General features: G+C 41.8%; 1 pseudogene; it reads left to right on the forward strand.

The window, feature by feature from the left end:
• The first annotated feature begins 154 nt into the window (after window positions 1-154).
• On the forward strand, window positions 155-2,703 carry LOC143943254 (cytochrome P450 1B1 pseudogene; annotated as a pseudogene).
• The last annotated feature ends 13,879 nt before the right edge of the window (window positions 2,704-16,582 follow it).

Here is a 16,582-nt window from a genome sequence, read left to right on the forward strand (position 1 = left end):
CTAAATGCCTAGAGGTTCCTGCAGAATGAGAGCACGTGCCAAAGTGTTCTGTGGGGCAGGGATAAGATGTTGGGACCTCCAAAATGGGAGGGGAGAAGTTCTGCCCCCTTCACAGTTACTTACTATAAGTAAAAGACAGACAGTTGCATTTTAACATACAGCAGCTAGATACAGGGTAAATATTTAATGAGCAGTTAATAATTTTGGTAGTCTACAAAGAGCAGTTAAATTTCAAGAAAAAACAGACCCTGAACTAATTAGCCAAGCAACCCAACAGCTGCACACTTCATACCATTGATTAAAAGGATTCAGAAAATACCTAGAAGGGTCAAATGGACACCTTAGGAAGAGAAGGACCATGGGAAGGATGGAAGGGCAGTGTGCAACCAGCCCTGATGTTCTCATTTGTATTTCTAGTCTGCCTGGAAGCCTGCATGTGGGTAAGGAGCCATGGGCAGAAAAGGAGCCCTCCTGGACCATTTCCCTGGCCTTTTGTGGGAAATGCCATGCAGTTAGGACAAACACCTCACCTTACGTTCTCTAAGATGGCTCAGAGGTATGGAAATGTGTTTAAGATCAGACTGGGGAGCCATGACATTGTGGTCCTAAATGGAAGCTCCACCATCAGAGAAGCCCTGGTGAAGCACAGCTCTGAATTTGCAGGAAGACCTAATTTTGCATCCTTCAAAATTATATCTGGAGGGAAGAGTATGGCTTTTGGTGGCTACAGTGACATGTGGAAGATTCAAAAGAGAATAGCTCACTCAACCCTAAGAGCATTCTCCACCATCAATACAGAAACCAAAAAGCAATTTGAACAGCATGTAATATCAGAAGTCCAAGACCTGATCCAGGTTTTCTTGCATTTAAGTTCTGGAGGTCAATGCTTTGACCCTTACCATGCATTTACTGTGGCTGTCGCCAATGTCATTTGTGCTTTGTGCTTTGGAAAACGCTATAGCCATGATGACCAGGAGTTCAAAGCCTTGGTTGGAAGAAACGACAAATTTGGACAAACAGTGGGTGCTGGAAGTCTAGTGGACATCATGCCCTGGCTCCAAGCCTTCCCCAACCCTGTGAGGAGCCTCTACCGTAGCTTCAAGGACTTGAACGTGGAGTTTTTTGATTTCGTGAAAAGTAAAGTTACCCAGCACCGAGAGACCTACAAACCCGAGGTCACCAGAGACATGAGCGATGCGTTCATAGGTGTTATAGAACATGGGTCGGGAACTGGTCTGGGCAAAGACTATGTGGAGGGAATTGTGACAGATCTTCTAGGTGCAGGTCAGGACACCAACTCTACAGCTCTGACTTGGATCATACTCTTACTCATCAAATATCCACACATCCAGCAGAAGATACAAGACGAGATTGACAGAGTGGTGGGTCAGGACAGGCTACCTACTGCTGGGGACAAACCCCAACTGTCCTACTTGCAGGCCTTCATCTATGAAGCTCTGCGCTTCAGTAGCTTTGTACCCCTGACCATCCCGCACTCCACCACCAGCAATGTCATCATTGATGGCTTCTGCATACCCAAGGACACCGTGGTCTTTGTCAACCAGTGGTCAGTAAACCACGATGAGACCACATGGAACAATCCTGACATTTTTGCCCCTGAGAGGTTCCTGGATGAACATGGACAACTGGACAGAGATCTTACCAATGGGGTGATGATCTTCTCGATGGGGAAACGGAGATGTATTGGAGATCAGCTTTCCATGCTGCAGATGTTTCTCTTCACCACTATTATGCTGCATCAGTTGTCTTTCCATGCCAACCCCAAAGAAGAACTGACCATGGACTGTATCAGTGGTCTGTCTCTGAAGCCTGTCCCATACACAGTGACCGTGAGAGCCCGCAGGCATTCAGCAAGCGAAGTCTTCGCACTGTAAAGCTTTGTACATAGCCCGAGCTTTCTGAACTCGCATCGGCTTTCCAGGAAAGGATTACTGCCAGCACCTTAACAGTCTCCAGATCCAGAACCATGCCAGTCTACTGATCTGTGCTCCTTGCCCTTTGTATTGGGCAGACTGGTCAGTACATGGAACAAATGGCGACCGGTAACTGACATCTTTAGTGTACCAGAAGCAATAACTCCTCGTTGCTGGCAACTCCATTCTTAGATTTGTAGTTCCACCATAGGAAAACAAAAAGTCCCGGATCGCTTCTATCCATGTAAGCAGAAGCGTCCTTAGTGGTGGTGGGGTATTGGCATCCTGTGCGCTCAGCCAGCTCTGCTTCCAGCGTGAGCAGCAGGCGGAGTCCGGGGAGTCACCGTGCAGCCTCATTACCTGCTGCGCTTCCACACTGTCAGCGCTATAGTCACACACAGCCCGCTGCTAGCATTCCATCTGCCAAGGCAAACAATCCTAGAAATCGGGATCATAAAGTCATTTGTAAATCATTTATACTACGTCCTTAAAATCTATGTATTAAGATGAGCTCTATAGTGGCCAGTAAATCAGTATTATTAGATGCAATGAGAAGGATTTCCTAACTGCAGCATGTAATTCACTAAAACATTTTATATTATTTTATATATTTTTTTGCATTATCGGTTTAAAAGAAAGACTATTCTATTGTGTATCATGATGTACCAGGAAAGGATAGGATAAGGTTTACATTTTACACATTGATCTGTTTCTTGAAACATTCTTAGATGTTCTTCTTTGCTACATTCTTGTATGAGATAAAAGTAGTAGTAGTGACATTGTGACAAGTGTCCCCATCATCATACACAAATTATACTAGTTATATACACTAGAACTGTCTAATAGCGATCATTTACGAAGATAGGAAATATATGTGTAATCAATCACGTCTTATTCATTTATACCTATATTTGTATATAGGACATTTGTATATTTATTGTTTAAAAATTACATGAGTTATAATATACGGTATATATGCTGTATATATAATATACTGCAATATGTTGTCTGGCATCAAGAACAGAATAATCCATTCAAATAAAAATAGAAAAGAATCAGATTCACATTCTAAGGCTGGATTCACACCTATGCATTATTTGTGCTTTTTGCATTTTACAGATTTGCACTAGAGTCCATTTACCATGGTTTCCTATGGAACACGTTCTGTAGTGCAAATCTGCAAAATGCAAAAAGCACTAAACATGCATAGGTGTGAATCCAGCCTTATGCCCCGTACACACGATACGAAAATCGTACGGAAAATACCGCTTTCGATGCGATCGTACGATAATCGGATCGTTAGTACAGAGCTTTCGAGAGCCGATTCGAACAGTACATCCGATATTATTCTATCGGACGTGCACGGAAATTTTTTTCGTACGATGCTAGATCGTACGATTTTCGTGTAATCAGTACAGCTATCGTTCGAAAATGCAATACAAATGCATTACAACACATGACATCACGTACGAATTTTTTTTATGTCGTGCGGGAATTTTCGTGACTTTAGTAAACTCATCAGATTCGATCTGAGATTAGCATGCAATAAAAAACGGACGTTCATTCGTCCGATAATCTCATCGTGTGTATGGGGCATTAGAATGTCAAGCCTGATTCTTTTCTGTTTTTTACATTTTTATTTTAATGGATTATTATAGAATTGATACCAGCCTAATGCCCCGTACACACAATCAGAAAATCGTACGGAAAATAGATTTCTAATCGATCGTACGATAATCGGATTGTTCGTACAGAGCTTTCAAGAGCCAATCAGGACAGTTCATCCGATATTATTCTATCGGGCATGCATGCAAGGAATTTTTTTTTGTACGATGCCAGATCGTACAATTTTCGTTTAATCAGTATCGCTATCGTTCGAAAATGCAATACAAATGCATTACAACACATGACATCACTTCCGATTTTTTTTTTCTGTCGTGCGGGAATTTTCGTGACTTTAGTAAACTCATCAGATTCCATCTGAGATTAGCATGCAAAAAAAACGGACGATCATTCGTCCGATAATCTCATTGTGTGTATATGGGGCATAAAACAGGAGTACAATCGATGCTTTGCCTTCATATTGTAGTAGAAATACATCAGGCACACTCCAATAAAAATTGGTTTGGATCCTGTGTGTATCCCTTCTGTCATGCTAAAGCTTACCTAGATTCCTGCATTTATCTTTGATACCTTGCTGATGCCATTAGGTGAGACATCTGTAAACTGATGATTGATAAATGGTATTAAATGTCTTGGTGGGGGACCACTAAATTTAGAAGGGATGATCCAGGACTGGTTTTCTAAACGGTTTTAAACAAATATTGATTTGTTTATAGATATTAAATGTCACATTAAGAAAATCTGCTATCTTTTTGTACATTTCTAATTAGTAGAGCAGTAATGATAACTTTTGCACTCTTGTAAACAACATTTATTATCTCTTAATTGTAGCAATAGTAGAAAAAGTGTAGCTAAAATTTGTGGGTTAACTATATTTAACATGAATCAATTGATAAAGTAACAAAATAAATTCGGATTGATTTTTAAGCAACATTTAGACATCTTTCTTTCATTGCAGCATGTAAATGTAATTAACATACATAAATATTTTAGAAAAATATTGCAAATGCATAATTTCGGCTAATTCTTTCAATGTGTTCTTATGTAAACAAATTTATGTACACACATTTTAATTGGGGAAGGAATACCCCTGGACTATAAAATGCTGATATCAATGAGTTAACTGCCAATAAATGTTTAAAGTGCATGTTAACCCTTACAATGAATTCTTATTTGCTCCCTTTTCCTGTTATTTTGTCTTTTGAAAGATATTTATTAACTAGTGTACAGACAATACCTAGCCTATATATATATATATATATATATATATATATATATATATATATATATATATATATAAAAGGATTCTAGAATAAAATGTATATCTGGAACCACAATTCTTCCAAAACAGCTGCATTAACAATTTAAGTGTGATATACCCAGCAAGCAAATTTCACAACTAGCCCAGCAAAGTTGTCTCCATGTCAAACACCTGGCTATGTGTAGGGGTATTTATAGTATTCAAATTTCCCTTTGACCAAGCTGGAAGGTTGAAGCAAGCACAGCTCGTATAGTGTTAAATATGTGCTTTGGTAAATTTGCCTTATCCTTAGAATCTTAGGAAAATGAATATAAGAGTATCTATCAATATCAGATCCAGGTCTACAGAAGTCCCAGAATTTTGACAAATATGGAGGACAGTTGTGCATGGTATATGGTAAAACCGTCCATGCAAAGGTAAATTTTACTACCACCATAGGAAAAAAAAAAAAAGAATGGGGAGTTGGATATTCTGGTATATATCGCTTAGTGTCAGGCTTCTCAGCCTCATAAATCACTCACTGCAGAATGATTTTGTGTATATATTATTTGGATATTGTTAATGTATTAGGTTAAAACATAAAACCCCCTTTTTTTATTATTATGCACAATTTATATAACGCCAACAGTTTACACAGAGCTTTACAATGTATGGGGGGGGGGGGGGCGCAACACAATTACAGTACAGTTCAATACAAAAGATACAGGTTTTATTTATTTATTATTGGTATAGGTTTGATAGCCTTTCTGGTTTGATATATTGTTTTAAAAAAAAAGGACTGTTGCCTTATTTTCATAGGTACCTATGTTAGCTATAAGAAGATATCTCACTAAGAACAACCAACAGTAAGACATCTGTCTATCCTCAAACCTATTTCCAGGTTCTGTTGAGATCTTATAAAGGCCTTTCTAACTACAAGTAGTCTTTGGAAATTCATAAACAGCCATGTCCTTTCCTAAATGTCACAAGGATTGCTGAAAACAAGAGCATCATTTGTAGGGGTTGAACTGTGCATGACCATCCTAAGGTCCAGGTGGGGCGATTGGGAGGTTGAAGGATTTAGCAAATATATGTTTATTTAGAGCACCCTTTCAGTATGTTTGGAATACCCTATCAGTAATCAGTACCATCTTTTACAAAGTTAACAAAAACTGTGAAACTGTATCTGGTTTAGGGATACATACTGCAAAGTAACAGTTATTTAACACAAATACAGATTTGTTCTTCTAGTTTTTCTTTGTATATGACCTCTTTTCCCACAAAATCTAATTGAAGGTTAAGATGACCGTGGGCACTAGAGGGTGGTGAGGCGAGCAGTTGAGTGACTGAGCAAGATAATGAACTAATACAAAAAAGTAATTAAAAGACAGAATTGCTTAAACATGGGAAAAAAAATCACATTCTGAAAAAAAGCTCAGACCCCAACCTGATGGAAATAATGTCCCATGACCCGATGAGAACTGTTCATGAAAAGAGGTCTGGAAATATCAATTAAATTTTAACAGTCAGAAGTTTCCTTAGGAAGAATGGTTCAAAATTTCACCTTAACAAGGAAATGCTTGGTTGAGGATATTGCTAAGTGGGTTTTATTAATTAATAAATACAAATATTCACATACTTTTTGTAGCCCAGAATGTGACCAATTAAAAACTGTGTTTAGTAAACAGATATTTGTGCGTTATTTGTTTAAGCAGTTTGTGCTTGTCTATTTTCGTGACAAAGTTTAACCCCTTCACGCTTAAGACTTTTTCTGACACTTGTTGCTTACAAGTTAAAATCTGTATTTTTTGCTTGAAAATTACTTCGAACCCCCAGACATTATATATGTTTTTTTTTTTAGCGGAGACCCTAAAGAATAAAATGGCAATCATTGCAATATTTTATGTCACGCTGTATTTGCGCAGCGGTCAAATGCAATTTTTTTTTGGAAGAAATACACTTTCATGAATTAAAAAACAAAACAAAAAAGAAACAGTGAACTTAGCCCAATTTTTTTGTATAATGTGAAATATGAGGTCACGCCAAGTAAATAGAAACCTAATATGTCATGCTTTATGATTGCGCACACTCGTGGAATGCAAACTACGGTACTTAAAAATCTCCATAGGTGACATTTAAAAAATGTCTGCAGGTTAACAGTTTAGAGTTACAGAAGAGGTCTTGTGCTAGAATTATTGCTCTCGCTCTGACGATTGTGGCGATACCTCACATGTGTGGTTTACATTGGCGAGCAAGACTTACATATGTGTTCGATTCTGTGCGCAAGCCCAGAAGGATAGGGAGCTTTAAATGTTTTCTTATTTTTTTTTACATTTTTACATTTTACACTGTCCCTTTAAAAAATACATTTCTGATCACTTTTATTGCTGTAACAAGGGATGTAAACATGCCTTGTTACAGTAATAGGCAGTGACAGGTACTCTTTATGGAGAGATCTGGTTTGGCTTTTTTGAATGCTGTAATTTTTTTTTTATATTTGGCGACTTTGAGTTTTCCATAAAATGGAAGTGATGTCATGAAGTTGCTTCTGGGTTACTAAATCCAAGACCCAATCAAAGCAGATTCTGCCTTTGTCAGGTCTCCAGCCAACCTGCGGACATCTGCAGCGGCAGGCATCACCCTTGTACAACTCCTTCAAGCCGAAGGCATAGTTGCGTTAGGTCGGTGTGAAGGGGATAACATTGGACCACATATTGAATCTATTTATGGTGAAATCTAGGAAATTCCAAAAGGTTTGCAGACTTTTTGTTTTCAATCTTTTTTTATTGTTTTTCATTTAATACAAATACAGATACAAATTCACAGCTTTCAGAATGATTGACTCTATATATTAGCTATATATTAAAACAATCTCAATATTTTATTCTTATACATAGGGTCACTTACATTAAGCTTCCTACCATTCATTCTAAACAACCACATCTCCCGTCCCAAAAATAAATAAATAAAAACTCTATGCTTAAGGGTGGTTCATTTCTTTCATAAATATTCAAGTACCTTTGCCGAAGACTTAAACTCTCCCCATTTTCCCCATATTTCTACATCTTGGGTGTTAATTTTCTCTTCAAACATTATCATTGTCTCTATTTGCTGTATTTCACTCATCTCACAAATCCATTCTGCTATTGTGGGACTGTTAGTTTGTCCCCACTTTGGGGCTATTATCGTTTTTGGCTACTGTTATCATATGGTGGAGGATATCTGTCTTAATTGTCTTTCTAGCTCCCAGAATATATTCAATATTGAAATTGTTACGCTTTATTGTATCTCATGGCCCAATATTTTCCTTTCTTGATTTCTTATCGCTATTGAGGTTCTATGTGCCAAGGAAAATGCTCTATCCCATTCTACCGATGCGATCAAGCTCCTCGTTTCCCTTTCCCATTTTTTTCATATATATTAGTTCATTTAGCATTTCCGTAGGAAGTAGGAGCTTATATATAGATGATAGATTATGAGTCTGTTCCTTTATTAATAATTGTTCAAATATAGTTAGTTGTCTCTCAACTAAGGAAGGTTGTATTTTAGTCCTGATATATGTGTCTAACTGTTGATATTGCATGCACTTATTTGCAAACTTTATTATTTATCATTGACCTTTCATGTCACTGTGACAAAAATAAATATATTTACTACAGTTTTGAAGTTTTAGAGCAGTATTTAGCATCTCAGTTGATTACTCGATTTCAATGCGATATGTCAAGTAAAGAAAGTATATATTTGACCTGATTTTACATGCATATGTTAAAAAAAGGTTTTACATTTTTGTCAGAACATTGAAAAATATACAAAGTAATTGCCAATCACCCTTTTTAACATTTCAGTGACAATACAGATTTTGTTTCATAATTCAATCTTTATTAAACATTTTCCATTTATTACAGTTAACATTTACATGGCATATCCATATAAGAAAGGAAAAGAAAGATATCAAATATCACCTTATAAATATATATCGACCACAGAGATTGGCTCCTCCAATGACACCCACCAACGCCCCTCCCCTCCTCTTCCCCATCCCTCTTAAGATGTTATAAATAAAATGCTCCCTTTAAATTTCTTGGTATTTACATGTTGTACATAACATTATGGGGAAGAGAGAGAGAAGAGAAAAAAAAAAAGTGGGGGGGGGGAGGTGTTATAAAATACTTACTTTTAAATCTTCAAGTGTTTGTGCCCCCAATATGCTGTGTCACTTTTTAGATCTTCAAGTGTTTATGCCACGTATATGTTGTGCCCCTTTTAAGTCTTCAAGTGTTTGTGCCCCATGTATATTGTACCACACGTGAGGGGGAAAAAAGGGGGGGGGGAGTGTTTATGAAATCCTTAATTTTAAATTTACAAAAGTTTGTGTCCTATATTTATTATATCATATGTGAAAGTACCTTCCCTTGTGTTTTTATGTAAATACCAATAAATGTATCTAAATTTAAATGACAATACTGATAGCGAATGCCTTGCAACTTTTTTTTTAGCCCACTGTAGGACAGGCAGGTACAGCCTATATGAGAGTGACAACTCTTCTCTGAATTCATTAGCAGTGCAGAATTGTTGCCACACCATCAAATGAAGCTGTATTAGGCCCCTTTCACATGATAAGCCCGCTCAGATCCTGCCTGTCCATTTTTCAGGTGGATCTGAGTGGGCCATCCATTGACTCTTATGAGCAGGCGGATGTCAGTGGAGATGTGTCCGCTGACACCCGTCTGCCATCCGATCCGCTAAAAACAGACGCACGGCGATATGTTCAGCCACCCGTCTGGCGGATTGGATGAGATCTGATGAAAACGGACATGCTGTCCATTTTGTCTGATCTCTCCATAGAAATCAGCGGCGCTCTGACAGGTCCCTCCCCACTCAGTGAGCAGAAACGGACCTGTCATCCACCGGGTCAGCGGAGATCAATGGAGCAATCTCCTGCTGAGCTCGCAGGCTTCGCTGAGTGGATCTGCTCCTTGTGAAAGGGGCCCTGGGTGGACTCCACTGGCAGGTTTAACACGTGTTTGTGGGATTTGCAGGGGGGTACAAATAAACTGTATGCACTTATAATAAAGTGCTGCAAGGCAATAAGCAGCACTTGGAAACTAGTTTAGTTTGTTAAACTGCGGTGTATATGATTTTAATATTGTCGATGTACTGATGTATAATTTTTTGTCTTTATTAAACAACCTGTAATTTTTATAAATCATTTTCTGTGTTTTTCTACCAAGTACCGAGATAGTCCATACAAAAAAACCCTTGGGTTTAGATGCAAAGGGAGCAGCATCAGCAACTGCCCCGGCACCCCCAAAACCCCTTATCTCGTGAAAAATCATTAATCTTGATGATGGTACTCTTATGTGTGTTGCCCTTATCTCTTACTTGAGGCTATACTCAGTTTACTGTTATATTCTGGCCATTACAATGAAAAACGCTTAAAGTGACACTAAAGGTTCGGTATTTTTTATTTTTTTTAAATAACAAACATGTCATACTTACCTCCACTGTGCAGCTTGTTTTGCACAGAGTGGCCCTGAACACCGTCTTCTGGGGTCCGTCAGCGGCTCTCGCAGCCACTCCCCACATCAGATAGCCCCCTGGGAGAAGCAATCTCCTGGGGGGGGTTACCTTGTGGGCACGCGCCCAAGTCCAGCATTCGGCGTCCATAGAGGCCAAATGCAGGACTCGGCCCCGCCCCCTGGCACCCACGTCATTGGATTTGATTGACAGTAACGGGAGCCAATGGCTGCGCTGCTATCAATCTATCCAATCTAGAGCCATCAACCCCCTGCAGAGAGAGTCCCCATGGGACAAATTTGAGGGTTCAGGTAAGTAAAACATGGGGGGGGGGGCTGGGGTGCCAGTCATGGACAGGTGTTTTTTCACCTTAATGTATAGGATGCATTAAGGTGAAAAAACATGAACCTTTATAACCCCTTTAAGTGCTAAACGCAACTTTTGGTGTTTTGTTTTCTGCCTTTAAACACCCCTGCGTCTAAGCTCTTGTAAACACCTATAGTGTACAGGGACACACGGGCTAACATTGAGGGGTGTTTAGAAGCAGAGAAAAAAAATGCTCAAACGGCTGTAAAAGCAGTGTTTGTGAGCTCAAGTGTGCATGAAGCATTATATTGGAGTATTTTAAAGTCAAAGGCTATGCTATCTATATTGGCCCTGATTCATCAAGTTGAAGTGATACATACCATATGGAAAATGAGTCAAGGACAATACTATTATTACATATGTTATCCCAACCTGACTCATCAAAGGGGGATTTTTTTTCTTCCTACTGGTGGTTTTACAGCCTGACTCTAACCAAAATATTGCTTGTTAGTTAAGGATAAAATGGGGGAAGAGTAAAAATAGATTTTTGGATTGTATTTTTGTCTGTGACAGTTACATATTTACGTTGAAAAAAAGACATTAGTCCATCTACTTCAACCAATAAAAGATGAAAAACAAATAGAAAACCTCCATATACAGAATTCTATACCAACAGTTTATCCAGAAGAAGGCAAAAATCCCCCAATAAAGCATGGTCCAATTTGCTGCAGCGGATAAAAATATTTATTTCGGATCCCCCAGGAGGCAATTGGATATACCCTGGATCAACTACCCCCTGATGTTACTACAGTGAGGGAAAAAAGTATCTGATCCCCTGCTGATTTTGTAAGTTTGCCCACTGACAAATAAATGATCAATCTATAATTTTAATGGTGTTTAATGGTAAGTTTATTTTAACAGTGAGAGACAGAATAACAACAGAAATATCCAGAAATATTTAAAAAAAATTATACATTGATTTGCACTTTAATGAGTGAGATAAGAATTTGATCCCATATCAATCAACAAGATTTCTGGCTCCCAGGTGTCTTCTATACAGGTAACGAGCTGAGATTAGGAGTACTCTCTTAGGGTCCTTTCACACTGTGTATATCCGTTTGCTCAGCGGGGATCGCTCTGTGGATATCCGTTTGCTCAGCGGGGATCGCTCCTTCGATAAATCTGTTTTGCAATATAGACCGCTTACTGTCATGGTTTTGCAATAGTGTTTGTGTGCTTACCTGTATCCATGTGTTCATCTCTAGAGACCAGCCGACCCTCACCTGACTGCTTTTGTAATCCATCCTCTGGCATGACTCCACCCTAGCTCCTATCAGAGAACTCTATATTAACCTGTACACTGCAGGCCAACCCTGCTGATCAACCTTTGTGTGTTAACTTCCTGTTACCTGCCGTATGCTCTTCTGTTGTTCCGTTACCGACTTTGGCGTGTCTTTGACTATCCCTGTTTGCCTGTGATCCTGACCTTTTGGCGTGTCCCTGACTATTCCTGTCTGCTTGTGGCCCGACCTTGGCTTTGTCCCTCACTATCCCTATCCTCCTGTTGCCTACTGTGGGTGTGAGCTGGGGGACCCTGGGGGTCGCGACCTGGAGCCAGTTGCAGCCAAGTCCATCCTCACCACTAGAGGCGCTGGTGAACACCTGCTGGCTCTTAGACTCCACGCCCCAGGGAATCTTATGCTCTAACCCCAGTGGAATCTGTCTCCCGTCTGCAGCAGTCAGCCGTAGGGTCCACAACCTTGAGGTGCACTCCTGATCCCTACGGTGTGCATCTGTCACATCGCCTCAAGGTGACCTGACACTTACATATTTATACATTGTGATCATATCCCCCCATAAGGGTGTCTTCTCAAGAGAAATTAGGTTCAGTTCAGCTAATCTTTCCTCATAATTTAAGAAAAACTTCATCTGGGATATGTTTTCCTCATTTCTTTCACAAGTGACACCAGAAAAAGAAATAGGGGGAAGGGTTGTCACCAAGAAAAGAAAACACATACAGCAATAAAAACATTACAGCTATAAGCCAATAAAAACATTTTCAGCAACTTTAAGCAAATAGGGGCACATACAGAAAATAAAACCTCTAAAAACTGGACAACAGTATTCGGCCCTGGTGAAGTGAGCCCTGCTGTACCCCTGAAATACGACCACTAACCACTTTACAATAGCTGTACACATATATGTGATAACAACACAGGTAGGCCTTAACATTCAGCCACCACATACATGCATCGCTGTCTTGTTGTGGGGTGAACTCCATCAGCACTCCTAGAGCTGTCATGGGTAAAGTATCCATGACCATGAGCCGGTAGGATAAGTATCCAATAATGTCAATACTGTGCAGCCAATCACAGTGCTGCATCATCAGGAGCTCCTCCTACTGACACCGGGTGTCACAGCCAGCATCCGCCAACATAAAGAGTTCTATGAACTATGTTTGGAAAAGAACACCTGCCCGGTGGTCTCTTTCCTAGATTTTTGATCTGTTGTTGTTTCTGAACATATGAGAGGTCCCGATGTACCAGAGAGCTGTCTAGACATAGCCCACTGAAAGACTTCACTACTTCAGGGAACCTAGTACTCCATGAAAGGTTCTTCCATTGATGGTCAGTAGGAAAAAATAGGATTTTTGTACTCAACGTAAAATCCTTTTCTCTGAAGTTCATTGACGGACACAGCATCTTCATCTTGACCTTTGGTTTATATCACCCCTTTAGGAGAGGACTAGGCAAAAATTGTTGAAAACAGCAACACTTGCACAGTACCACCCAGGGGGCTGTCCTACTGGCTATAACCTCTCACACTGGATCCAGCAGGTCAGTTCGTCAAAAGCAGTACAAACATAAATAGTAGAGGTGGGTGCTGTGTCTGTTAATGAACTTCAGTGAAAAGGATTTTACAGTGAGTACAAAAATCCTATTTTCTCTTTCATTCATTGACAGACAAAGCATCTTCATCTTGACCTTAGGGACGTCCCCAAGCAGTGTCAAAGAAACGAGGGGTGAGAACAACAAGAAAATAACTCCCCCCATAACAACCAGAGCTGCTCAACCGAGGAGTTGCAACCTTAAACAGTCGTCTGTAAAACCTTGCGGCCGAAGCAAGCATCCGAAGATGCAGTCACATCAACCTTGTAAAATTTTGTGAAAGTGTGAACTGACAACCAGGTTGCCGCCTTACACACCTGGGAAACGGACGCTTGATGTCGGAAAGCCCAAGAGGCACCAATTGCCCTGGTAGAATGTGCCATGAATCCGACAGACCTCGGTCCCTTAGCACCTGGCTTTCAACAGCCATGCCGTTAAAGCCAGTGACGGTAAAACAGGATGAAGTATTGGACCTTTTGAGAGAAGGTCCTCTCGCTTCGGCAGTCGCCAAGGAACATCCGCCACCATTCCTACTATGTCGGCGTACCACGGACGCCGAGGCCAATCTGGGGCAATCAGAATTACTGTAATCCCCTTGGACTCCACTCTGCAAAGCAGGCGTGGTAGAAGTTTGAGGGGGGGAATAGCATACATCAGCCGATAATGCCGCGTCCGCCCAGGATCTCTTGATCTGGCCACAAACCTCTGTACCTTCCGATTGAGTCGAGAAGCCAGGAGATCCACATCTGGCGTGGCCCACCTTAGGCAAAGGATCCGAAATACATCTGGATGTAGCGACCATTCCCCTTGGTCCAGCATCTGATGACATAGGTAGTCCGCTTACCAGTTTTCTACGTCCGGAATGTACACGGCCGACAGAGCCGTCACGAGCTGCTCTGCCCACCGCAGTATGTGAGCGACCTCCAGTGCTACAGCCGAGCTCCTTGTTCCTTCTTGATGGTTGACATATGCCACCATCGTGGCGTCATTCGCTGGATCCTGACTAGACGGTTATGCAGCCTCTGTGACCATGTGAAGAGGCACCGCCTGATCGCCCGAAGTTCTAGCACATTGATCGGCAGGCAGGATTCTTCCTGGGACCAGCAACCCTGGGCTGACTGTACGCCCCAAAGTCCCCCCCCCAACCGGTCAGGCTGGTGTCTGTTGTGATCATCATCCAATGAAGAGGAAGGAACGACTTCCCGGACCGAAGGGACTAAGACCTCAGCCACCAGAGCAGGGAATCCTTGACTAGCTGGCTCACCCAAAGTTGACAATCCAGGGACAATGGAGATTTGTCCCATTTGGACAGGATCTCCTTTTGCAAGACTCGAGTGTGGAATTGAGGAATATGTGTAATATACGGTACCGCCTCGAAAGTGGCTACCATGAGACCCAGGACTCGCATGCAAAAACACATCGACGCCCACCTGCAGGACACCAACAACTTCACTGCAGCTTGAACAGTCTGCAGCTTGTCTGAAGGGAGAAAGACTCTCACCTCTGAGGAGTCCAGAAGCAGGCCCAGGTACTCCAGGCATTGAGTCGGCACCAACAACAACTTCTGTAGGATCAGTGCCCAACCAAACTCCCGAAGAGTTTGCATAGTGATTGCCACATCCTCCCTTAATTCTGAGGCGGAAGCTGCTCTCAGAAGAAGGTCGTCCAGGTATCCTACGATTGCAATCTCTCTCTGCCTTAGCAAAGACAAAATTGGGGCTAACATCTTGGTGAAGACCCTCGGTGCCGATGCCAGGCCAAAAGGGAGAGCTACAAATTGGTAGTGCTCATCCCAGACCGCAAATCACAGAAACCTCTGATGCTTGATGCATATGGGGACATGCAAGTATGCGTCCTTGATGTTCAGGAATGCCAGAAAATCCCACTGATAGAGTGCAGCGACCACTGAGTGAACTGAATCCATCCTGAACCTATGTACCTTCACAAAGCTGTTGAGGGAGTTGCAGTCCAGGAGCGGACGGACCCCTTCCTTCTTTGGGACTACAGATTGGAGTAGAATCCCTTAGATCTTTCTGACCTCAGTACAGGTACTATCACCCCACGCAACAGCAGGTCCTGTACTGCCCCGAACAGGGCTACCCAACGAGCCGAAAGAAGATGAAGGTTGGAGGGAAAAAATCTGTTTGGCGGACAAGAAAGAAACTATCTTGTATCCTGATGAAACCAGTTCACAGACCCACTGGTCGGAAAGTAGGGAGGTCCAGCAGGCTGTAAACTCCCAAAGTCGACCCCTCCACCCGAGATTCGGACGGGGCAAACCTTCATGCGGTAACAGATTTGCTCGCAGGCTTATTTGCCTTGCGAAACCAGGGACGCTTCTCTCCCTCAGCAGGCACCTTGTCGGACTGGGAACGCTTACCTGCCAACCCGGGCGGATGAAAAATCCACTTCTGAGTGTAAAAGGAAGGCCCTTGCCTACAGCATGGCTCCCTACCTTTTCTGGACTGTGGGCGCAATGTACTCTTACCCCCAGTAACATTCTTAATAGTGTCATCCAGCTGCAAATAGCCTCTCTCCCTGGGAGGGCAAGTCTGCCAGTGCTTTCTTAGATGCCTGGTCTGCAGACCAGCATTTCAGCCAAATCAGGTGACGTAGTACTACTGCTGATGCAGAGGCTCTAGAGAGCAAGGGGGCCATATTTAAGGCTGCATCACAGACATACACACAGATCGGGGAAGCCTGTTGCTTCTCCAACTCACGGTGCAACAATTTTGCCCATTCAGTAAGCGCCTGTGACACCAGGGCCATGGCTAACACTGGCCGCAATGCTGACCCCACCATGGTAAACATGGACCGGGCAACCGCCTCGGTCCTTCTGTTGGCAGGGTCCTTGAAAGCAGGAGTCCCTTTTACCGATATTGTGGTTACCTTATTTGACCTGGATCAAAATAAGTTGTGTAAGGAAACACCTTAACCATGCGGGCCGGCTTGTGGGACCCGAAAGGGACCGACACCTCTGTAGATGTCCCTGCCGTATCCTTCATCTTTAGGGTATCCCGCACCACTGTAATAAGTGCTCCTACAAGTGCTTTTTCCTGCGCTGACCCAGACAC

Source organism: Lithobates pipiens, unplaced genomic scaffold, assembly GCF_037356315.1.
Source record: "Lithobates pipiens isolate NorthernLeopardFrog02 unplaced genomic scaffold, aLitPip1_a1.2 Scaffold_30, whole genome shotgun sequence".
Lineage (NCBI taxonomy): Eukaryota > Metazoa > Chordata > Amphibia > Anura > Ranidae > Lithobates > Lithobates pipiens.